Source organism: Triticum aestivum, chromosome 7D (assembly GCF_018294505.1).
Source record: "Triticum aestivum cultivar Chinese Spring chromosome 7D, IWGSC CS RefSeq v2.1, whole genome shotgun sequence".
In the NCBI taxonomy this organism is placed as follows: domain Eukaryota; kingdom Viridiplantae; phylum Streptophyta; class Magnoliopsida; order Poales; family Poaceae; genus Triticum; species Triticum aestivum.
In genome coordinates, this window is record NC_057814.1 from 677,922 (window position 1) to 702,951 (window position 25,030).

Consider the following 25,030-nt stretch of genomic DNA (forward strand, 5'->3'; position numbering starts at 1 on the left):
AATCCTCGAAGACATGCTTAGAGCTTGCGTTATCTCATTCGGTATGGATTGGGAGAAATTTCTTCCTTTTGCCAAGTTTGCTTATAACAATAGCTATCAATCCAGTCTCAAGAAAGCTCCTTTTGAGATTCTCTATGGACGAAGATGTCGAACACCTTTGAACTGGTCAGAAATCGATGAAAGACAATTCTTTGGACCGGACAGGATCCAGGAGGCAGAAGAGCAAGTTCGCATCATTCGTGAGAACTTGAAAACAGCCCAGTCTCGTCAAAAAGAGTCAGTATGATCGTCATCATAAGGATATGACTTATGAAGTTGGAGACAAAGCTTACCTTCGGGTTACTCCTTTGAAGGGTACCCATCGTTTCGGTATCAAGGGCAAGTTGACTCCTTGTTACATTGGTCCTTTTCGCATTCTCGCTAAACGAGGAGAGGTTGCCTACCAGTTGGAATTACCCCCACATCTTTCCAGAGTGCATGATGTCTTGAACGTCTCTCAACTCAGGTGTTGCTTCTCGGATCCCATCCGCGGAGTGGACCACGAAACGCTTGATCTCTAAGATAACCTCACTTACCAAGAGTACCCGGTTCGCATTCTTGATCAAGCAGAGCGTGTTACCCGACGTCAGAACTGTTAGAGTTATAATATAAGTCATGTATACCCCTTTGTATTTATCCCGTAGTATAAGGGGTTTCCTGCATATGTACCACACCTCTACATGTATATATATCGGCCTATGGCCTCATGGGAATATAAGTTGCTTATTCCTAACATGGTATTAGAGCTAGGTCAATTTTTTGCACGCTGCAACTCGTGCTGATCCGTATTGATCAAAGCCGCCGGCCTCCTCTCGATCTCTCCTCCCGATCGGCGCTCTCTCTCCTGGGCTGCCCCGTCCTCCCTGCCGATCAAAGTCGCCGGCTCCCTCCCGCCCGCCAACTACCGTCGCTGCTCCCGATCGGCGCTCTCTCTCCCGCCCGCCAACTCCCGTCGCCCGTCCGCCAGATCCCGCTCGGGCTCGCCCGCCCGCTCCCGCCCGGGCTCGTCCGCTGCTCCCGTCCGCAGCTTCCGCTCTCCCGCCAGCTCCCGTCTCCCGTCCGCAGCTCCCACTCGCCCGCCAGCTCCCGTCTCCCGATGCATCTCCCGCCAGGCCGCTGCTCCCGCCCGGAGGTCGCCAGCGCCGCTCCCGCCAGGCCGCTGCTCCCGCCCGGAGGTCGTTGCTGCCCAGGCTGAGCTCGGATCTTTGCAAAAAAAATGTCTGCTGCATCAGGCTACGTTGCTGTCCCTCGCTGTCCGGTGATCTTCGATGGTACCAACTACACCGAGTTCGCTGGCTTCATGCGCATTCACATGCGTGGCATCCGTCTCTGGGGTGTTCTTTCTGGCGAGGTCTGCTGTCCGCCACGTCCGGTTCCTCCGGTGGCCCCTACTCTGCCGACTCCACTGGTTCTTCCTCCGGATGCTAATCAGGCCGCCAAGGATGCGGCTAAGGTTGCTGATGAGGCTGCTGATCGTGCCTATGATGAGAGGGCTTTGGCTTATGAGGAGGCTCTTCAGACGTATCATGGTTCTTTGTCTGTTTACACCCAGTGGCTTGATGATGATGCTCGTGCTGCAGCTGTTCTCACTGCTAGTGTTCTGCCTCAGTTTGCTTCTGAGTTTCTGGGTCTTCCTACTGTCTTCCAGATGTGGACCTGTCTTCGTCAGCGCTATGAGCCCTCTGGTGATGCCTTATACCTTTCTGTGGTTCGTCAGGAGCATGCTCTTCAGCAGGGTGACTCTACTGTTGATGACTTTTATGCACAGAGTTCTGCTATCTGGCGCCAGCTTGATTCTCTCCGCAGTGCTGGTTGTTGTACTTGCCCCTGCTGCTAGGCTGTCCAGGCCGATTTGGAGTTCCATCGCGTCTACGAGTTCTTGTCTCGGCTCCGTAAGGAGTTTGAGCCCCAGCGTGCTCAGTTGCTTGCTCGTGGCCGTATTTCTCTCATGGAGGCGCTTTCAGAGATTCGTGCTGAGGAGACTCGCCTACGTGGTGCTGGTTTGCTGGAGGTTCCCTCTGTGCTCACTACTCGGGTTTCTTCCACTCCACCTGCACCGTCCCATTCTCGCTCGAGTGCTCCGCCGCTCTTGCCCACTCCTTCTGGAGGCTCAGGTCGCCCCCGTTCACATTGTGACTACTGCAAGAATGATGGTCATATTGAGTCCCAGTGCTACACCAAGTGGAAACACCTGCGCAAGGCGCGATCATCAGGGACTGCGTCATCTCCCTCGCCAGCCTCATCCATTGCTTTGACCGAGCAGGATATTCTGAGACTTAAGCGTCTGCTCGCGGCTTCAGGTTCTTCCTCGACGGGTACTGCTGGTTCTGTGACTGATGCTTCCCGCACTGAGCACCCGCCCTCTACACAGTCAGGTACATCCCCATGGGTTCTGGATTCTGGAGCTTCTTTTCATATGTCTTCTCATTCTTCCGCTTTGTCTTCTCTTCGCTCGCTGGATTCTCCTGTTCATGTCTTTACTGCTGATGGTACTCCACTTTCTGTTGCCAGTAGAGACCATCTTTCTACTCCTTCTTATTCTGTTCCTGATGTTGCTCATGTTCCTCGACTTACCATGAATCTGTTTTCTGCCGGTCAACTTACTGATTCTGGTTGTCGTGTCATCCTTGATGTTGACTCTTGTTCTGTCCAGGATCATCGCACGCACACTCTGGTTGGGGCTGGCCCTCGCCGCCGTGATTCTCAGGGTCTTTGGGAGTTGGACTGGCTTCATGTTCCTTCCGCTGCCACCACCATCGCCAGTTCCTCCGCTGCTGTCGCTTCTGTTACTGGTTCCTTCAAGCAGTGGCATCATCGACTTGGTCATCTGTGTGGTTCTCGATTATCGTCTTTAGTTCGTCGAGGCCTTCTGGGTCTGTCTCAGGAGATGTCTCTTTAGAGTGTCAGGGTTGTCGTCTTGGCAAGCAGATTCAGCTGCCATATTCTCATAGTGAGTCAGTGTCTCAGCGTCCTTTCGATTTAGTCCATTCTGATGTATGGGGTCCGGCTCCTTTCACTTCGAAAGGTGGTCATAAATACTATATTATTTTCATCGATGATTTTTCTCGTTACACATGGCTTTATTTCATGACTTCACGTAGTGAGGTGTTGTCTAGTTATAAGCGTTTGCTTCCATGGTTCATACTCAGTTCTCTTCACCCATTCGTGTTTTTCGTGCTGACTCCGCTGGTGAGTATATCTCTAAGATGTTGCGTGGTGTCCTTGCTGAGCGGGGTACACTTGCCCAGTTCTCTTGTCCTGGTGCTCATGCTCAGAATGGTGTGTCTGAGCGCAAGCATCGTCACCTTCTTGAGACGGCTCGTGCTATGATGATCGCCGCCTCTCTTCCGCCTCATTTTGGGCCGAGGCTATCTCCACTTCTTTCTATCTCATCAACCTTCAGCCATCTGCTGCTTTGCAGGGTGGTGTTCCTTTTGAGCGTCTGTTTGATCGCTCTCCCGATTATTCGATGCTTCGCTTGTTTGGTTGTGTTTGCTATGTACTTCTTGCCCCTCGCGAACGCACCAAACTGACCGCTCAGTCTGTTGAGTGTGTCTTCTTAGGCTACAGTGATGAGCATAAGGGCTATCATTGTTGGGATCCTGTCGGTCGTCGGATGCGTATCTCTCGAGATGTGACTTTTGATGAGTCTCGTCCTTTTTACCCACGCCCATCTTCCTCGGTCTTTTCCGTGGAGGATATCTCTTTTCTCACTTTTCCTGACTCCCCTATCACTCCCGTCGCGCCTGTGCCTATTCGTCCCACTCCCTCTGCTTCTCCACCCCTTGTCGATTCACCGCCACCATCTTCCCCTGTCTCCTCACCTCGCATGTCACCGGATTCTACACCTTCATCTCCGGTGAATTCTTCGTCGCCACCCCCTGATTCTACCTTGGCGATTCCTCCTTCTCTTGTTCCATCTCTTCCTCAACATTACACTCGTCGTTCACGACCTGTGGATGCTTCCTTGGATGAGTCGTCCTCTTCCTCTCAGCCTACTTATGGCTTGCGTTCTCGTCCTCGTCCGCCTATTGATCGCTTTGGATTTTCCACCGCTGGTGCTGCTGTTCTTGAGCCGACTTCTTACCGTCAGGCTATTGTTCATCCTGAATGGCAGTTTGCGATGGCAGAGGAGATTGCTGCTCTTGAATGCACTGGTACCTGGGATCTTGTTTCTCTTCCTCCCGGAGTCCGTCCCATCACTTGTAAGTGGGTCTACAAGGTTAAGACTCGCTCCGATGGTTCTCTTGAGCGTCACAAAGCTCGTCTCGTGGCTCGTGGTTTTCAGCAGGAGCATGGTCGTGATTATGACGAGACTTTTGCTCCTGTGGCCCATATGACCACTATTTGTACACTTCTTGCCGTTGCCTCTGCACGCCACTGGTCTATATCTCAGCTTGATGTTAAGAATGCCTTTCTTAATGGTGAGCTGCGTGAGGAGGTGTACATGCAGCCACCACCTGGGTATTCTGTTCCTGATGGCATGGTGTGTCGTCTTCGTCGCTCTCTCTATGGCCTTAAGCAAGCCCTTTGCGCCTGGTTTGAGCGTTTTGCTTCTGTGGTCACTACTGCTGGTTTTTCAGCAACTGTTCACGATCCCGCATTGTTTATTCACCTTTCTCCTCGTGGTCGGACTCTTCTTCTTCTCTATGTTGCTGATATGGTCATCACTGGGGATGATCCCAAGTATATTGCTTTTGTAAAGGCCCGTCTTAGTGAGCAGTTTCTTATGTCTGATCTTGGACCTCTTCGCTATTTTCTTGGGATTGAAGTCTCTTCTACCTCTGATGGCTTTTTTATATCCCAGGAAAAGTATATCCAGGATCTTCTTCCTCGTGCTACTCTTTCTGACGAGCGCACTGTTGAGACTCCTATAGAGCTCAATGTTCACCTTCGTGCTACTGATGGTGATCCTCTCCCTGACCCGACGCGTTATCGTCATCTCGTTGGTAGTCTTGTCTATCTAGCTGTCACTCGTCCGGACATCTCTTATCCGGTTCATATTCTGAGTCAGTTTGTTTCTGCTCCCACATCGGTTCATTATAGTCATCTCCTTCGTGTTCTTCGATATCTTCGGGGCACGATCTCTCACTGTCTCTTCTTTCCTAGCTCCAGTTCTTTACAGCTTCAGGCCTATGCTGTTACTACGTGGGCTAGTGATCCTTCTGATCGCCGTTCGCTTTCTGCTTACTGTGTTTTTCTTGGCGGTTCTCTCATTGCCTGGAAGACGAAGAAACAGATTGCAGTTTCCTGTTCGAGTGCTAAGGCTGAGTTGCGAGCTATGGCTCTTTTGACGGCAGAGGTGACTTGGTTACGGTGGTTACTTCAGGACTTTGGTGTTTCTATCACTACACCGACTATGCTCTTATCTGACAGTACAGGTGCTATTAGCATTGTGCGTGATCCTGTGAAGCATGAGCTCACCAAGCATATTGGTGTTGATGCTTTCTATGTGCGCGCTGCTGTGCAGGATCAGGTCGTTGCTCTTCAGTATGTGCCTTCCGAGTTACAGTTGGCGGATTTCCTGACGAAGGCCCAGACTAGAGCACAACATGGCTTTTATCTCTCCAAACTCAGTGTTGTTCCTCCACCATGAGTTTGAGGGGGGGTGTTAGAGTTATAATATAAGTCATGTATACCCCTTTGTATTTATCCCGTAGTATAAGGGGTTTCCTGCATATGTACCACACCTGTACATGTATATATATCCGCCTATGGCCTCATGGGAATATAAGTTGCTTATTCCTAACAAGAACATCAAGTTTCTCAAGGTTCAGCGGTCTCATCATTCCGAGAGAGAAGCTACTTGGGAGCGAGAAGATCGTCTTCGACTGGAGTACCCCACTTTCTTTCCGTCGACCCCTGAATCTCGGGACGAGAATCTTTCAAGTGGGGGCGAGTTGTCACATCCCTAGTTCTGGTATGCTCAAGGCTAGCTAGTCATGTGTGCATCATGTTTAAATTCCATTTAAATTTGTAATAGGGATTTGTGAAACCCTCAGAATCATTTCTGGAAATGACCCAGATAAAAATTGCTCCAAAAAGGTCCAAGAAAATGTTCATGTTGTTCTATGAAAATATTGGACAGAGATAAAAATCAAACCAATACTTTTAGGAGCTCATAAGTATTTATTTTGGGCATTTGGAATTAATGCAGTAATTATTTGCTTTGGATATATATTGTTATATATATAAAATATTGTCCAAAAATTATGCCATTTGTTGAGGAGCTCTGGAATAATACCACTAGCCCTACAAAAATTGGCATAAGAAAATAAAATGGTTTACTATTTTATTAAATCAAACAAATGTCAGAAAAATAGAAAATAAACAAAAAGGAAAAAGCTTACCTGGCGCTTACCTGTAGCCATCTGGCGCCTCAGCCGGCCCGGCGGTGCGGCCCAAAGGCCCAACCGCCAACCGTCGTCCTCCTGGCGACGACAGAAGGACAGGGGCACGCGCTGGCGCGCGCGGCCACGCGTCCGGCCGCGGCCACGTCTCCCGCCACCTCCTGCTTCTCCCCCCGTCGCCTGGACCACGCGTGCGTCGCCACGCACCCCCCCAAGCCTCTCTTGCTCTCTCCCGTGCCCATTCCCTCTTCCTCTCGCTCTCTCTCTCGCGGCCAAACGCCACCGTCGTCGTCCCTCGCTGCCCTCGCGTCCTCCGTGCTCCCCTCGACCGCCCGTCGTGCTTGCGAGCTCCGCCATGTCGTCCCCCACCTCTCCGCCAAGCCGTGCATCGCCGGACGCCCCGTGGAGCCGTCGTCGTCGCCATCTTCGCCTCCGGCCACCGTGGATCCCCATCGCCGCCCCGCCGACTCCAGCCCTTCCCCGAGCTCTCCGTCGACGCTCCTGAATCCACCGTGAGCTCCTGCATCGGTTCCCCCTTTACACCTGCTCCCCCGTGCTTTGTAGTCCCGCAGCCGCTCGAGCCCGAGCTCCGGCCTCCCCAGCTCCTCCCACCTGCCCCACTAGATGCGGGAGAGCACGGGCTACGCCCCGGTGCTCTCAGCCGCCGCCCCCGTGCCCTGCAGCACGAACTCCGCCGCGACCAGAGGTCGCCGGTGACAACCTTGCCGGCCTGACGTGCGGGCCCGGCCTGCCAGGTGATTAGCTTAAGGCTAATCACCATTTAACTAAAACCTGACACTGACAGTGGGCCCCTGCGCCCTAATCTTTTAATTAGAATAGTAAACCCCCCTGTTTAACACTGTGTCACTGACGTGTGGACCCCACACGTCAGGTTTGACCCCAGTCAGCGCTGTTGACTTGCTGACGCAAGCATGACGCAGTTATTCATTTTATGGATTTAAATTAAATCAGGAAATTCCAGAAAATGCTATAAACTTCAAAAAATCATAGAAATTCAACCGTAGCTCAGATTGAAATAATTTATATATGAAAAATTATCAGAAAAATTCAATCTATCCATCTGTACTAGTTTCATTGATGACAAACCAACTTATACCTACTGTATAAGTGAAAACATGTAAATGGCATTTATAAAGGCCTTATTTTGGAGATGCATTTGAATCTTTGGTTCAAATGGACTCCATCCAAATAACAGCTAGTTGCATTAGCTCAAACAGCATCACATATGCATGCCATGATCATGCATCATATTGTTGCATATGCTTGTGTTTTGACTGTCGACACCGTTCCTTCTCGATAGGTCCTGCTCCGGAGAGTGTTCCAGAGTACCTGTCTGAGGAGCAGTGCCCCCTCTGTTGACCCACCAGGCAAGAAAACCCCCTTGTTCATTTCGACACAATCCTACTCTCTCGCTCCTGCTCTCTGTTATTGCATTAGGACAACAATGATTCAATTGCTACTTTGTGCTGCGGTAGTTGAACCCATTCCTCTGTATGACCTGTCATTGCCACAGTAAATAGTTGAAACCCACTAGCGTGTGTAGGAGTTGATTGAAGCCATTGTTGTGTTCCTACCATGCCATGCCTACTACTGCTTAGAGTGTGTCAGGTCTGATTCATTGGGAATGAATTGGAGTGCAATGCTATGTTCTGATGCTGAGAGTTAAGTGTGTGAATACGATTTGGTAAAGGTAGCGGTGAGAGGCCATGTAGGAGTACATGGTGGGTTGTCTCATTGGAACCGTCCTTAAGCTATGAGTTCTATGTATGTCGTCCAATGACTAGTTACTACCATACATTGGGCTCCGGGCGGTCCAAGCCCTCTCGACTTCTTAACCAACTTGATCTCTGTCCACGAGTCGCAACTAGTTTCTGGTGTTTGTAGGTAGTGTTATTTTTCTACCAAGTGGCACCCGGCAGGGTGGGCTTGGGACAGACTAGGCACACGTGGCACGGTGTACTAAGTGGCACCCGGTTGGTGGGCTTGGGAACCCTGCTCACATCGTTTGGGGCCGTGATGGAAACCTCGGCCGGACTCCCTTGCGGATGGAACCCGAATAGGCTTGTGTGGTTAGTCAGGTCGTGGCCGACACCCTCGCCAGGCTTCCGCTTGAAGGTTGCTAAGTTACATGACGTGTACATGGCGGTAAGTGGCGAGAGAGTGTGTGAAGAAGTACACCCCTGCAGGGTTAACATGATATATTCGAATAGCCGAGTCCGCGGTTATGGACTTCTTGGATGCTTACGTGGTACATAGACAACTTGAAGTGCATACTCTAAAATGCTCAAGACAAGTGTGAGTGCAATGGATGGCTTTCTCGTAGGAAGACGGGGATGAATCCATAGTAGTGTATTGTGTGGTGGTTAGTGGACTCGTGTGCGCCATCTCACCTCAAAGAAGTTTCTCGTAGTCGTAGAACAGGATAGCCACTGAGTCAAAGCTGGCTTGCTGCAACTAAACCCCACATTACCCTATTGATACAAATGCATGTATGATAGGATCTGACGTAAGTCTTGCTGAGTACCTTTGTACTCATGTTGCTTTATTCATGTTTTTGCAGCGGAGACTTCGGTCTTACTAGTTTCCGTGGACTTCGACAAGTAGCTTGTACCTCAGCTACGATCTTGATCGGATGTTGTAGACAGTCAGGCTCTTCAGCCTTTTTCATTTGTAGATGTCTGTACTCAGACATGTAATGCCTCCGCTTGCTGCTTGTATGCTCTGAATGTTGGGTCATGTGACCCCTGTTTGTAATAAATGCTATGATGGCTCTTTGAGCCTTATCTCTATGAGTTGTTGAGTTATGTTGTGATGCCATGTCGTACAGCACATACTTGCATGTTATGCGTACGTGTAATGTGTATTGCTATGTGTGGGATCTGACTATCTAGTTGTTTATCTTTAGTAGCCTCTCTTACCGGGAAATGTCTCCTAGTGCTTCCACTGAGCCCTGGTAGCTTGCTACTGCTCCGGAACACTTAGGCTGGCCGGCATGTGTCCTTCTTCGTTCCTGTGTCTATCCCTTCGAGGAAATGTCACGCGGTGTCTACCGGAGTCCTGTTAGTCTGCTACAGCCCGGATTCTCTGGAGTCCTGCTAGCCCAGCAGCTACAGCCCGGATTCACTCGCTGCTGACCGAAACGTTCGTTGTTGGGTCATGTATGCCTGTCCCTGTAAGTTAGTGCCACTTTGGGTTCACGACTAGCCATGTCAGCCCGGGTTCTTTGTCATATGGATGCTAGCGGCACCATCATATACGTGTGCCAAAAGACGCAAACGGTCCCGGGCATGGTAAGGTGACACCGGTGAGAATACCGTGCGTGAGGCCGCAAAATGATATGAGGTGTTACATGCTAGATCGGTGTGGCATAGAATCGGGGTCCTGACACCTAGGTTAGGCTATGGATATAAGTATGGAGAGAGAAAAAGATGGGCAGGAAATAAAGAGAAAGAGATAAGGCTCGTGGGGGAGGAAGACATAAGGATGTGTGTTCTCCTCTCCCGTGACCGGGCATAACTTAGCCTGCCAGCTGGCAGGGATCATTTACGCTAATTAAGTGGCTACTCCCTCGGTCCCATGTTACTTGATGCTCAAACAGATGATACATTCATTTCGACGACAACTATTATGGAATGGAGAGAATGGAACGGAGAGTACATTTGAACAACTATATCTATGTGTGAGATGAGGCATGCCTATTCGAAAAGACCTCCAGTGATCAACAATTGCCACGTCTGTGCTGTCCTACCGCTTGGTGCATGGCCTAGACCCCAGGCGTTGTGCCACTGACGGCCGTGATCAACACTGGGCGTCTTAGTGATTTCGTCATTTGAACCGTCCGATCACGCTACCCACTGCCATGACCACATGTAATTTTCTTCCGCTGGAACTATGTAGTTTATACCGGTACACAGGAAGGATATTTTGGTACTTCTCATCATTTTGGATGCCAAACCTACCCGGTTGCAAACCGACGTCTCCCGCGTTGAAAAGAAAATTTCTATATCTAAAATAATATCCACTCCAGGACGGAAGTACTATATGTTTTTTACATGTGGCATGTATGTTAGAGAGGACAAGGGGAGGAGTTTTACAAGGTTTGGATGTTGAAATAGCAACTACTGTGTGTAAGGGATGACTTGGTTGGAATACAAAGTCTTCCGCTAGTTTTCATAAACTGTGATCATACAAGTCGTCAACCCGTGCAGATGCACGGGCTAGCTACTTTATGTTTCAATTAAACACAATGACAATTATAGTATTAGTATTATTTATATTACGATCGAAAACTTATTTGAATCTACGTACACCCTGAAAGTTTAGAAATATTATCTTTTAGGTGAATGTTCATAGGTATGAGAAGAGGTGGAAAAGAATTATTGAATGGAATGGACGTAGTGTGCTGTTTTAAAGCTGCCAGTGGCACAACTCCAAGGTATGCATGTAGAGATTACAAACAACATACTACTTGCTAAGTTACTAACTTTATGTCTACCGTGCACCCTTGCCTACGGTGATGCTTGCGTCAAGGTAACAATTTCTAATGAATTTTACTCCAGGTTATAGTAATATGTAAGGGCTACAAAATGTGGGTGGAACCATGTTGATGTGAGTTGATGAGAATTTGTTGGTGATTCACTCCACTATATCCTATATATAAGTAAGTTTTGAACTGGGTGATCACTGTGACCAGAATACCGAACTGTTTTTCTACGACAGCAAGCAACCTACGTGGGCGGCAGGATCATATGGGTTTCCTTCATAGCTTAGAAAATGTTGTTGAGAGGGTGCACTTAAGTAATTTAGGATAGCTGAAATCTCATCAACCAAGCTCATTAAATTCTATACGAAGAATGTAAACTTCAGCTAACAACATGAAGACATAAAATAATTAAATAAATTTCTGGGGAACGGCAACATTATGCTGAGGATACAAATGTTTCTATTATAGAGTGCAACAACAAAACCCTAATTTAACCCACAAACGAAAAGAACTGGTTAATCAACTGAGGCATTGAGCATATGTTCTATGGATGACATGGTAGAAACATAAAAAAACTGAGAAAAAAAGCAATAGGTCACGGACATTTTCTTGCTTGTAATTTAAAATCACCCTCGTTTTGCTTCTTATGCTAGAAATGCAGGAGTATTATTGATGGCACAAAAAACACATATTTCAGCACAGATGTATTCAGATATTGTTGATGGAACACAACACACATATCGTAAAGTATCACACCCTCCGATCCAAAATAAGTATCGCAGTTTTTAACTAAGGCTAGCTCAACCTTAGTTCAAAATTGCTACACTTAATCGGAGAGAGTACCATGTAAAGGCATCTGTTGAAATAGATGATAATATGATGAATCACATACCTTCATAAACATTTCACACACTTGCAGCAAAGTTATGTTTATAATGCATTTTGTTGATTTAGTTTCTTTTTAACACAGTATAGACGCAAGCGCTCATATACACGCGCATACACTCACCCCTATGAACGCACACACGCACACCCTACCCCTATGAGCACCTCCGAAAGACTGAGCCAGCGTATCATCTTGAAATTTACGAAGTCACCGTAGGCACCACGTCGTCGACGGGAACGTCTCCTCCCACTGAATGCGCATCGCCGGAAATCTGGAAATAAATCCTACAATAAATGCGAGCACCAAGACTTGAACCCTGATGGGCTGGGGATACCACAGTCCCTATAACCATCCAACCACAGGTTTGTTCGCCATTTTGTTGATTTATTTGTATGTAAAATAAGAAACAAACAAGAAATTTGAATAGTGGAAATATGTTGTTATCTATCAGTTTTTTGTGCTGATGTACACTAAATGTATAACATACCTATCATAAAGATCTACCAGTATAATTTCAACCTAGTATTGTGATTTTTATATTTGGTAACAATTATCAAATATTTTTTCCATAATGTCAACTTCAAAAGTAAAATTTTGGTACATTGGTGCACCTCAAATTTTCTACCGGAGATTCAGGAAATCAAAGCAGTGTATTGCTCAGGCTCCAGTTTACTTTTTTTTATAGGATTATATATTGTAAAGCAGCGCATGTATTCATGAAGGAGGCCTGTCTAGCCGCATAGCGGAATTACACAGATTGTCAAATAAGATAAAAACCAAATGTTGACCAGAAAACTAAACACTCATGATGTCACCATAAGACTAATGATTTTCACATTAGGCTTTCATTACCAATTGACTTTAGAAAGGAATAAATCAGACATCACATAAAAATATAACTTGATAAGAAAAAAAGTACGTAGGTGAAAGACTTCTGGGAATATTATAGGCACATCTTGATCCAGCAATATAACCTTGCTCCACCAAGTCGCATTGGACCATGGAGTTTCACCTTTGTCCAACCAATAAACTGTTGAAATTAACGATGATTAATTAGTGGCCGGCGTAGGATGGTGGCTTTCGTCGCTGACCAGGTCGGGTCTTCTTTGATCCGGCACCTGGATGGATCTACGCCGGAGGTGTTGAGCCTTATGGTGCTTCCCTCTCTGGAGTTTTCGGGTCTTGGCTGCTGCCAGATCCAAAGCAGATGGAGATTGGTGGTACAGGAAGACGACCGGAGGAAACTTTGGTCGGCTAGCTCGGCCCGGCATCGGCGACGGCTTTGACGTCGTTACCCATCTTGATGGCGAAGTCGAGGTCCCTCCTATCCACCTCCGTCCCGTTCCCGGACGAAAGTCCAAAATCCGTCTTGGATTGGACGGCGGCGGCGCCCTTTGCGTCGTAACCTCCATGGAGGCGCCGTCTTGGGAGGCTTGGGCGTTCGGGGGAGTTGCTATGGGTGAAGGGCTTCATGTGTCAGCTCCAGCAGCGGCAATGGTGTGGAGGTTGGCAGGAGGAGCGGCGTTCTAACCGCGTCAGATGCGTCTGGTAAGAGATGTCAAGTCATGCCTGGCCGACAGGTGCTACGCTGAGTCATGCCTAGTCGGCAGGTGCTACGCACGACAGATCTTTCAGAGTGTCCGCGTCGGGATGGACGAGCGCAGAGCGGTGGAGCTGTCTGGCGTCGTGGTGGCGTCGACGGTAGCTAGACCGTGCAAGGTAGATGCAACAGTACAGCTCTGAAGATGGTTTGGTGGCAGGTGGCTGCGGCGGCCTCATACCCGGCAGGCGTCCTGGTTGAGGAGTGCGCCGGACTGGTAGGTACCCCATACCCGGCGGGCGTCCTAGTTGGGACCTCAGGTCTTAGATGTTTAGGTTTGGCTGCGATGTCTGTTTGGTATTAGGCCCAGACTATCAGCGCCCCTTCATCGATTGGATAGGTGTAGCGACAGTTGTTGCTTAGAAAGTGGCTTTAGTCTTGCTGTTGTATGACTTTGTAAGGTCTGACTTTGTAAGGTCTTGTGAGAATAATTAATAAAGTGACCGTATGCATCGCCCAGATGCAGAGGCTGGGGGTCATCCTCCTTTTCTAAAAAAAAAATTAGTGACCTTCTCCGGCGGGACATGGGAAATCACCAGCGTGCATTCCGTGGGGTGGATCCAGTAGCCAACCTTGTTTCGTGCTTTCTCCATTAATCAACCCAGGCGCCTAAATCCATGCACCTGTGTGTCGCTGGAAAGCTATCGTTGAAGACTGCCTGTACCTGTATCTTCGCAGCGAAAAGATCTCTTGGAGCGACGTACAATCATGACCCATGCCAATATAAATTGTACCTTAGCAATTACTTGTGTTTCTGCAAACATATTAGCTACAAACTGGAAAATATTTCCTTTCAATGAACATATCGGTTAGGAAATAAAAAAAATATTGTTGAATAAAAAAAATGCTAGTATCGTCCTACGCTGCCTTATGTTACCAATTCTTTTGACCACCATGATTTTAATGCCTCCGCATCAATATCTAAGCTCCATCGGCCATCATCGCCATGAACTGCCGCTTGTCTCGTAGACTTACAACTCTACTACTCTTAGGTAGTGTAGCAATTCAGAACGTCGTGGTGGAGGGGTCGTCAAGTTTAGAGATGGCGGCAACCCTGGCCGGCCTGCCGGCCACCATTAATTTTTTTGAATTTTCGGCCACCATTAATTACCAGATTGATCAGAAAGAAAGTATTACAAAGGGGTCAGGAGGACGTTGACACGACACCAGGTAATTGATGTCCAACCGGCCAGCCGATTGATCTTGATGTACAACGTCGTTGCCGTGCTGTGCGGAAGGATCCTCGCCTAGCCAGACCTCACACCATATTGCATGAGTTTATCCCTCTACATCATGTCATCTTTCTTAATGCGTTACTCTGTTCTTCAAGAACTTAATACTCTAGATGCAGGCAGGAGTCGGTCGATGTGTGGAGTAATAGTAGTAGATGAAGGCAGGAGTCGATCTACTTAACACAGACTGATGCCTATATACATGATCATGCCTAGATAATCTCATAACTATCCGCTTTTCTATCAATTGCTCGACAGTAATTTGTTCACCCACCGAATACTTATGCTATCTTGAGAGAAGCCACTAGTGAAACCTATGGCCCCCGGGTCTATCTTTTATCATATAAGTTTACAATCTACTTTTATTTGCATCTTTACTTTTCCAATCTATATCATAAAAATACCAAAAATATTTATCTTATCGTATTATCTCTATCAGATCTCACTTTCGCAAGTGGTCGTGAACGGATTGACAACCCCTTTATTGCGTTGGTTGCGAGGTTCTTGTTTGTTTGTGTAGGTGTGTGGGACTTTTGAGGAGCCACCTATTGTATTGATACCTTGATTCTCAAAAACTGAGGGAAATACTTACACTACTATTGCTACATCACCCTTTCCTCTTCAAGGAAAACCAATGCAAGATCAAGATGTAGCAAAGACCCATTTACAATCTATGACATTTTTACCTTTACCTTGACGTGCTGGAACTAGGTGCCAGGTTTTATTTTTGTGAAGCGCCATGTACTCATCTTCCATAGCTTTCTGCCACTTTGGATCGCCAAGGGCTTCTGCAACAGTGTGTGATATATCTGGTTCATGTGAGACACAAGCAAATCCAAATTTTGCAAAAGATTTGTAATTTTTGGGTTGAGTTACTCCCCTCTGAATCCGAGTGCGAGGTGGCGAAGAAGCATCCACAGAAGATCCGCCGCCAATAGCAGCCGAAGGCCTGCTGGGTGAGGATTGCTACGTCTAGAGCTTGTGTTGGTTTTCCTTAAAGAGGAAAGGGTGATGCAGCAATAGTAGAGTAAGTATTTCCCTCAGTTTTTGAGAACTAAGGTATCGAGGCTCCTCAAAAGTCCCACGCACCTACACAAACAAACAAGAACTCACAACCAACGCAATAAAGGGGTTGTCAATCCCTTCACGGCCACTTGCGAAAGTGAGATCTGATAGAGATAGTACGATAAGATAAATATATTTTTGGTATTTTATGATATAGATTGGAAAAGTAAAGATGCAAATAAAAATAGATTGAAAGCTTATATGATAAAAGATAGACCCGGGGGCCATAGGTTTCACTAGTGGCTTCTCTCAAGATACCATAAGTATTACGGTGGGTGAACAAATTACTGTCGAGCAATTGATAGAAAAGCGAATAATTATGAGATTATCTAGGCATGATCATGTATATAGGCATCACGTCCGTGACAAGTAGACCGACTCCTGCCTGCATCTACTACTATTACTCCACACATCGACCGCTATCCAGCATGCATCTAGAGTATTAAGTTCATAAAGAACAGAGTAACGCATTAAGAAAGATGACATGATGTAGAGGGATAAACTCATGCAATATGATATAAACCCCATCTTTTTATCCTCGATGGCAACAATAAAATACGTGCCTTGCTGCCCCTGCTGTCACTGGGAAAGGACACCGCAAGATTGAACCCAAAGCTAAGAACTTATCCCATTGCAAGAAATATCAAACTAGTAGGCCAAACCAAACTGATAATTCGAAGAGACTTGCAAAGATAAGTTAATCACAGATAAAAGAATTTAGAGGAGATTCAAATATTTCTCATAGATAAACTTGATCATAAACCAACAATTCATTGGATCTCGACAAACACACCGCAAAGAGAGTTACATCGAATAGATATCCAAGAAGATCAAGGAGAACATGGTATTGAGATCCAAAGAGAGAGAAGAAGCCATCTAGCTAATAACTATGGACCCGAAGGTCTGTGGTAAACTACTCACAACTCATCGGAGAGGCTATGGTGTTGATGTAGAAGCCTTCCGTGGTTGATTCCCCCTCCGACGGAACGCCGGCGAAGGCTCCAAGATGGGATCTCGCGGATACAGAAGGTTACGTGGTGGAAATAGTTTTTCGTGGTCGCCCCTGATGTTCTCGGGGTACGTGGGTATATATAGGAGGAAGAAGTAGGTCGGTGGATGCTCGAGGGGCCCTCGAGATAGGGGGCGCACCCAGTAGGGGGAGGCGCGCCCTCCACCCTTGTGGCCTCCTCAATTGCTTCTTGACTTGCACTCCAAGTCCTCTGGATCACGTTTGTTCCAAAAAGATCGCTCCTGAATGTTTCATTCCATTTGGACTCCGTTTGGTATTCCTTTTCTTCGAAACACTGAAATAGGCAAAAAAACAGCAATACGGGCTGGGCCTCCGGTTAGTAGGTTAGTCCCAAAATGATATAGAAGTGTAAAGTAAAGCCCATAAACATCCAAAACGGGTAATATAATAGCAGGGAACAATCAAAAATTATAGATACGTTGGAGACGTATCAAGGATGCGCAGGCCAGATCTTCTATGACCGGCGTGCGTGATGCAGGAGGAGAAAGCGCCGCAGAAGATCCCGATCCCGCATTGGTGGCAGGCTCATGATTGGTCAATGATGGAGCCGGCAGGACAGGATCTGCGGCTGGATCCTCATGGGAGTCTGCGCCCGCATCCCGTCGTGGCGTGCGCCGCGCGTAGCAGCGTGTGTCGGCGCCAAACCGACCAGATGTGGGGCCAGGCGCGGGGCCAGGCACGGGCAGCTGAAGATGGTGCCGCATGGCGCTGGCGGGTTGGTGCAGGGCGGTCACCTAGCGGTCCACCGAGCCGCTGGTTTCGTGAGGCGGCACGGGGCTCGAGACGAATCGGCCTGACGCGGGTGGCACTGATCCCGTGGGGGACAGCGCGGCAGACTGACGCGGGTTGGATACCGAGGAGGATGCGCCTGGATCCCGAGGCAGATCTGCCCCGATGTTGTTGCTGTTTTGTCCAGGAAGCATAAAATGATGGTTTTGGCTGATTTCTTCACCGTTTTCTGCACTGTTTTTGCTGTTGCATCACAAAACTCAAGGCCATCATTAGTAAGAGGATTAGTCAACAAGATATGATCAGTGTTTAAAGCATCCCCGTTGTCACGACCGGTGAGGTGTGAAGGTAGAAGAAGAATCTCCTTTAGAAGGGCTCCGGCATTTGGATGAAGTTGTGCAAAAGGGAAAAAGGTTTCATCGAACACAACGTCACGTGAGATATAGACACGTCCAGTGGATACATCAAGACACTTCACACCCTTATGTTGTGGACTATAACCCAAGAAAACACACTGTTTTGATCGGAACATGAGTTTGCGGTTGTTGTATGGCCGGAGATTTGGCCAACACGCACACCCAAACACTCGTAATGATGTGTAGTCTGGTTTTGTGTGAAGGAGACATTCTACTGGAGATTCATTGTTGATGACCCTACTAGGAAACATGTTTATGAGGTGGACTGCGGTGAGAAAGGCCTCATCCCAGAATTTCAAAGGCATGGAGGCAGCAGCGAGCAATGCAAGACCGACTTCAACTATATGCTTGTGTTTTCGCTCGGCTGATCCGTTCTGCTGGTGAGCATGGGGGCATGACACGTGGTGTGATATGCCAATTTGTTGAAAGAAGGAGTTGAGATTTCGGTACTCCCCTCCCCAATCAGATTGGAGAGCTAAGATTTTGCAATCAAACTTTCTTTCTACTAGTGCTTTAAAGTTGCGGAAAATTTGAAATACATCAGATTTCTTTTTGATGAGATAGATCCAGGTGTACTTGCTATAGTCATCGATAAAACTTATGTAATAGGTGTGTCTACCAACTGAATTAGGGGCAGGGCCCAGACATCGGAAAATATGAGCTCAAGAGGTTTAGTGGAAACACTTGTAGACACAGGATAAGGTAATTGATGACTCTTAGCACACTGACATGAATCACAAACTGTTTCACGATCATGCTCACCAACAAACGGGAGCTTATTCTGTTTAAGCAAATGTTCGACTATAGAAAAAGATGCATGTCCTAATCTATCATGCCACTGTGTTGAAGAGACTTTGGTTAGACCATAGGCTTCTTTATTCAATCTCCTAAGCTCCGGAATCAACGGGTAAAGCCCTCGAACGCATCTACCTCGGTACAGAATTTTCTTCGTGACCCGATCCTTGATCAAAAAGAAAAACGGATGAAACTCAAGGAATACATGGTTGTCAATGGCAATGCGATGAACTGAAAGGAGATTTTTGGAAGCACTAGGAACATGCAAAAAAATTCTTAGACGGATATTTCTATGGGGAGTTTTAAGCACTGAATGACCAACGTGGCTAATGCTCATACCTTCTCCGTTGGCAGTGTGAACTTGGTCTTGCCCGCGGTACTTCTCATGAACTGTCACCTTTTCTAGCTCACTGGTGATGTGGTCAGTCGCGCCGCTGTCCACATACCAGTTCATGTCGATGCCGTAGGAGCCGTCAGCAGCGCCTGCAACCTTCTCGTCTTGTGATGACTCGCCGTCGACTTCATAGCGATACCAGCAATCGCGTGCGGTGTGGCCTAGCTTGCCGCAGATTTGGCATCGCGGTGCGTCGGGGTTGGCACGAGGTCTGCCACCACGGCGGCCCTTGTTGTTTTTGTTGTTGAAGGGCCGCCCGCCGCCGCCGCCGCCACCACGAGAGGAGTTGCCGCTGCTGCTGTTTGCTCCTGCTGGCGGCTTACCCTTGCCGCGCGGTGGTCCGCGGTAGCCTGAGGAGCCGCCACTACCACCGCTACGACCACCACGAGCGACCACGTTTGCAGACGACTTGAACCCCCCGCCCGAGGTGTTGTTGTAGAGGGCGAGGCGCTGATCGAAGTTGCTCATCTGAGCATAGAGATCGTCGAGGTTGATGGTGTCGGTGCGTGCGTCATTGGCGGAGACGAGGGGCTGGTACTCCATGTCGAGGCGGGCGGTGATGTAGGAGACGAGCTCATCATCATCGATGTGCTTTCCAGCGGCCGCGAGCTCATCGGCGACCGCCCTCATCTGGGCGAAGTAGGCAGCAACAGATTGCGTCCCCTTCTGCGCCATGGAGAGAGAAACTCGGATGTTGTTGACACGGGCTCGAGACTGCGACGAGAACATGTGGGCAAGAGCTGCTCAGAGCTCGTGCGGCGTGGCGATGGAGGTAACCTGCACGAGGACCTCTTTGGTGAGGGTATTAAGCAAGTATCCAAGTACCTGCTGCCCTTCTCTAAACCAGATCGGATGTAGAGGGTTCGGAGTCTGCTCTTCTTTCCCGTCTTTGTCCTTCGTGGTGAGGATCTTGACAGGTTCCGGCATGGTGCCGTCGGCATAGCCGAAGAGGCCAGCCCCCCTCAGCTGCGGTGTCACCTGCGCACGCCATAGGCCATAATTGATGCGGCTGAGCTTTTCTGCAACCTTCCCAATGGAAGCCTGGGCGGCGCTGGAGGAGGACGACATGGCTGGCGATGGATGGTTTTGCTAGATGAGGTGGATAGAGGAGGCTCTGATACCATGTGAAGAAGCGAAGAACGTCGTACCTCTCTCGAGGCGACGGTTTCGTGTTAATATAGGCAGGGCATATCCTTGATAAGCATACAGGTTTGTTGAGATTACATCTTGAGGTACAAGGAAAGTAGAGATAAGATAAACGTAAAGAGATCACAACCATATACTCTAACAAACCTAGACCGAGAGTTATCTCAACCTAACCGGTGCGGTGGAGCGCCCCTTGGACCTGACCATCATGTTGTTTAACAGCATATGTTGGAAGCTTCGAGAGTGTAGCTTTGCATGACGCTACTTGAGGAGAGAGACACCGATAAGTCAAAGGAAAATAACTAAATATAATTATTATGAGTACTGGTCGTCAACCGGTGCACCTGCATGGGCTAGCAATTTTAATATTAGATATAACAAAGTTTTGAGAGATTTGAAATGTCAAACAATAATTTGCATATGTTGATATAGGTTATTATTATCACACATGCACATAGCTTGCAATGAAGTTACATTGCTTTGACTATTTTGTGATTAGATTGTTTGCACCCAATTATGTCACAGCGATCCACGTCAGATTTATGGCCGATATGTGGACATATGGATGTCCTACTTATCAAGGTTACATAAGGGTATATGTGTTATGTTGGTAGAAAACATGGTTACGGACCTAGAAGTTGTTGCATAAGGGTATCATGTACTCATGATCTAAAAGTTTCTAGAAGGTATAAAGATAAATTGCCCAATTGCAACATATATTACTTTCTCATTAAGCCAAAAAAAGACAGACGTCTTCTTTTTTTGAAACGGAAGCATGGTAGAATTGTAAAAAATTTGTTTCTATATAGAATAATGGATACATATATACATGAACGACTTTTTATCAACATACACCACGTCGTAGCTAATAATGTACATATTTAAAAATAGGCAGTTGTATATTCTCATTATACTATAAGCACCATAGATTATTCTGATTATAAGATCTTGTTTGTACCAAAAAAATTTAAGAATTTCTCTTATGATTGACATGTATAGGAAAATTTTAATATTTTCTACCCATACTATACATATGCATATCACATAGACAATTATGTTTTTATGAGAGGGACAGTAGTGGCTGTACAAAAATTGTACTGTTTATATGAGATCTTTGTGGTGCATGATACGATCAAATTCTTTTTTTAATAATTCAGCGATTTATATGTATATAATGATGTTTTAATAGCTATTATTTTTCTCTTTTATTAGGATAAAAAATACATGTACATACTTACTATCTATGACAATCTACACCTCCAAAGAATCATGTTAATCCTTTTTATACAGGATTAAGTGGCCTTGTACAGGAGTCGAGGGGGATATTTTCCTTTTTTTTAGGATGCGATGTCGTTCCTTTCTTAGGTTTGATCTGTTTCTTTTTTGTTTCCATCGGTGAAGTTTTTATGTAAAGAAGCTATCCCTTTTCATATAAGGAACCATCTATATGAGGTTGATTTCCTACTTGCTTGTTTTTTGGCCGGGCCATCTATATGTTACGTATAACTTTCATCCACGTATGGAAGCCTTGTGTGGCTGTTCTTTTCCTTTTCAATCGGGAAAATAAAGATTTGTTAGTCAAACATATCTTTCTTTTTTTCATCCCTGGAGTTTTTTATGCAAGGAGATTAGATCTGATTTTTTTTCATCGATGGAGTTTTTATAGAAGGATATTATTCCTTTTTGAGGGAACCGTGGAGTCTTTCCTAGTTTTGGTTCACCAAATTATAACGTGACAGATGTCATTTGTTTTTTCTTTTCTAGATGCGATCTGTTTTTTTTTCTTTTTCAGCGCCCAACTTTTATGGAAGTGGGCTATCCTTTTTTATGGAACCGTGGCTGATTTTTTTTCTTTCAACCAATGTTGAACGTGAGGAAGCTGGACTACAAATGTAACGTTTCATCTAATTGATATGGCCGCTCAGATTTTTGTTTTTTCTAGGAGATAGAGAGAGTCCCAAGGGATCATGACTTCCATACGTGGTAGTATAAGACAACATATGGCCGCTCAGATTTTTGTTTTTTCTAGGAAATAGAGAGAGTCCCAAGGGGTCAAGACTTCACTGGTAGAAAAAAGCCCTTTAGTCCCGGTTCGCAATAGCCTTTAGTCCCGGCTGTGCAACCGGGACTAAATATGCGCGACTAAAGACCCCCCTTTAGTCGCGCCTCTTACGGACCGCGACTAAAGGCTTTAGTCCCGGTTCTTGTGGCTGGCCGGGACTAAAGGCCCGTCCACGTGGGCGCCCGTGGTCCGTCGGGGCGGAGGACCTTTAGTCCCGGTTCTCGTGGCCAACCGGGACTAAAGGGCTCCTCCACAGGTGTAGGGTTTTAGCCCCCCTAAACCTGGTTTCTTTTTAGTTTGGAGTGTTTTATTTCTTTTATATTATATTTTGTGTTTTATTTTAATTTTGATAAAGTTTCAGTACACATATTTTACGCTACTATATACATGCATATGAAATTTCAAACAAGAAGAATTCAAGAGGAATATATAATATATATTCAATCTCGGGTGACCATATACAACTTCGAACAAGTTTCCATACACAATTAGGATGGATGACCATATACAACTTCGTACAAGTTTCAATCTCGGGTATGCATATAAATTTCTTCGTCCTCGGTATAGTGTTCTCCTTAGGATTGATGACTTCCCTCGTGAAAAATCCTGCTAATTCTTCTTGAATTGGTCGGAAGCGAGCTTCTGGACTAAGCCTCCTCCGCAAGTTATCCGTCGCGTTCCGCACGCTATCCGATGCCTTCCGCTCAGTGGTGTGTCTCCGGATGTTCTCACAAACATAGTATCCACATAGATTGGTCCCCGGTGGCTGCTTATCCACATTAACTAACCTTCTGAAATCTAGCTCATGTTTGAATTCACCGACAATTTCTTCTGAGAACCGTCTCCAAACCCTACAGGGCAAAGAAAATTAAATGAATAAGGAAGTTATTAGTTACTTGATATTAGAAAATGAACGAAAGAGACCGATCGATATAGAGCTCAAATGATTGAAAATAATTACTTTTGCAGCATTTTTCTCATGTCGGCCCAACGTTTGGATCCGAATCCATAGAGTCCATGATTAGAACTCTGGAGGTGTGAAGTTCAATATTTAGCAGAATCCAGTGGAACCTGCGGACACGTTACATGCACAATCATGCATAACTCATCGATTAGACATACCATGCATGGAGTAAACAAAAGAGAATGGGCACAAGAGAGAAACACTCACCCAAAATGGTAAGGAAATAGAATATGACTTTTGAGTTGATGCTTTCTAAGAAACTTGTACAAGTCTTTCTCCACGTCTTCGGGGTGATGTTGTAACACATGTCCATTAACGATATGTGGGTCAATGAACCCAACATCATGGATGTTTCTTATTTTGCATTCCCAAATCTTCAATCTGCATAATAGCGTACGCAACAATATAGTTAGGACAATATATATATATAGTGCAGGCAATGAAGAACGAGATGAGGTAGAAATAAATCACTTACAGAACGTAGCAACTCAGCATAGATTTGTCGAGGTCGCGCAGATTGAACAGCTGGAACAATTCACTCATATGAATTTCTACAGAGTACCGTTTGGTGTGATGCTCCTCTGTAACATCCGCATAAACATATTCTTTGTCGGCCCATGTTATGAATTGCTTGTACCAACGTAGCAGATTTCGCATTTGTGGTGGTAGACTCTTTTCCCGCGCAGGCTCGACGAGAGGCCCATTCCGCACATATTGTAATGCTATCTCACATACTGGCGCATCCTCAAGGCCTAAGAAGGCACGAAGAGTCAAACCCATCTCGGACGCTTGTTTCATGGCACCCGCTACAGTCAATCCAAGTGCTGCCGCAACTGCTATGATCTCGGGGTCCTCTTCCGGACCGGCTTTCACTATGAGCGGGGGGATCGATTGTTTCTTCTGCATCCCGAGCTGGTCAACTTGTTTCCCGCTTTTTTTACTTTCATCTTTCTCCTCCTTCAATATTTTTGCTTGCCTACGAAGTTCATGTCCATAGTCCTCAGGCATATTCAGCTCGGCTTGGGACGGTGTGTCTCAACTCCCCGTCGGACTTACGGTCCTCTTTGTGCCATCGCAACGACTTGGCATGCTTTTTGTTCATGAACAGACGTTTCAACCGTGGTATTATAGGAGCATACCACATCACCTTGGCGGGAACCCTCTTCCTGGGTTTCTCGCCCTCAACATCGTCACCAGGGTCATCGCCTCTGATCTTATAACGCAATGCAGTGCATACAGGGCATTCATTCAAATTCTCGTATTCACCGCGGTAGAGGATGCAGTCGTTAATGCATGCATGTATCTTCAGAACCTCTAAACCTAGAGGGCAGACAGCCTTCTTTGCTTCGTACGTACTGGCGGGCAACTCGTTATTCTTCGGGAACATATTCTTCAACATTTTCAGCAAATTTTCAAATGATTAGTCACCTACACCTTCATGTGCCTTCCATTTTAGCAAATCCAGTGTGCAGCCCAGCTTTTTCAGACTATTATCGCATCCTGGATACAACGACTTTTTGTGATCCTCTAACATGCGATCCAAATTCTCCCTATCCTTGTCAGTTTCGCAGCGTCTCCGTGCATCAGCAATGGTCCGACCAAGATCATCAGCGGGCTCATCATGTGCCTCTTCTTCACCTTCACCTAACCCTTCCCCACCTTCAGCATCATCCTCCATGAAAGTATCACCGAAATGATCATGATAGTTGTCATCGATATCATCCCCTTCTTCATCTTCTTCCATTCTAACCCCTCTTTCTCCATGCTTGGTCCAACAATTATAGCTTCGCATGAAACCGTGCCGAAGCAGGTGCATGT

At 46.6% G+C, this 25,030-nt stretch overlaps 1 pseudogene; it reads right to left on the reverse strand.

The window, feature by feature from the left end:
- Positions 1 to 19,492: 19,492 nt before the first annotated feature.
- LOC123171718 (uncharacterized) lies at positions 19,493 to 19,631 on the reverse strand (annotated as a pseudogene).
- Between the last annotated feature and the right edge of the window lie 5,399 nt (positions 19,632 to 25,030).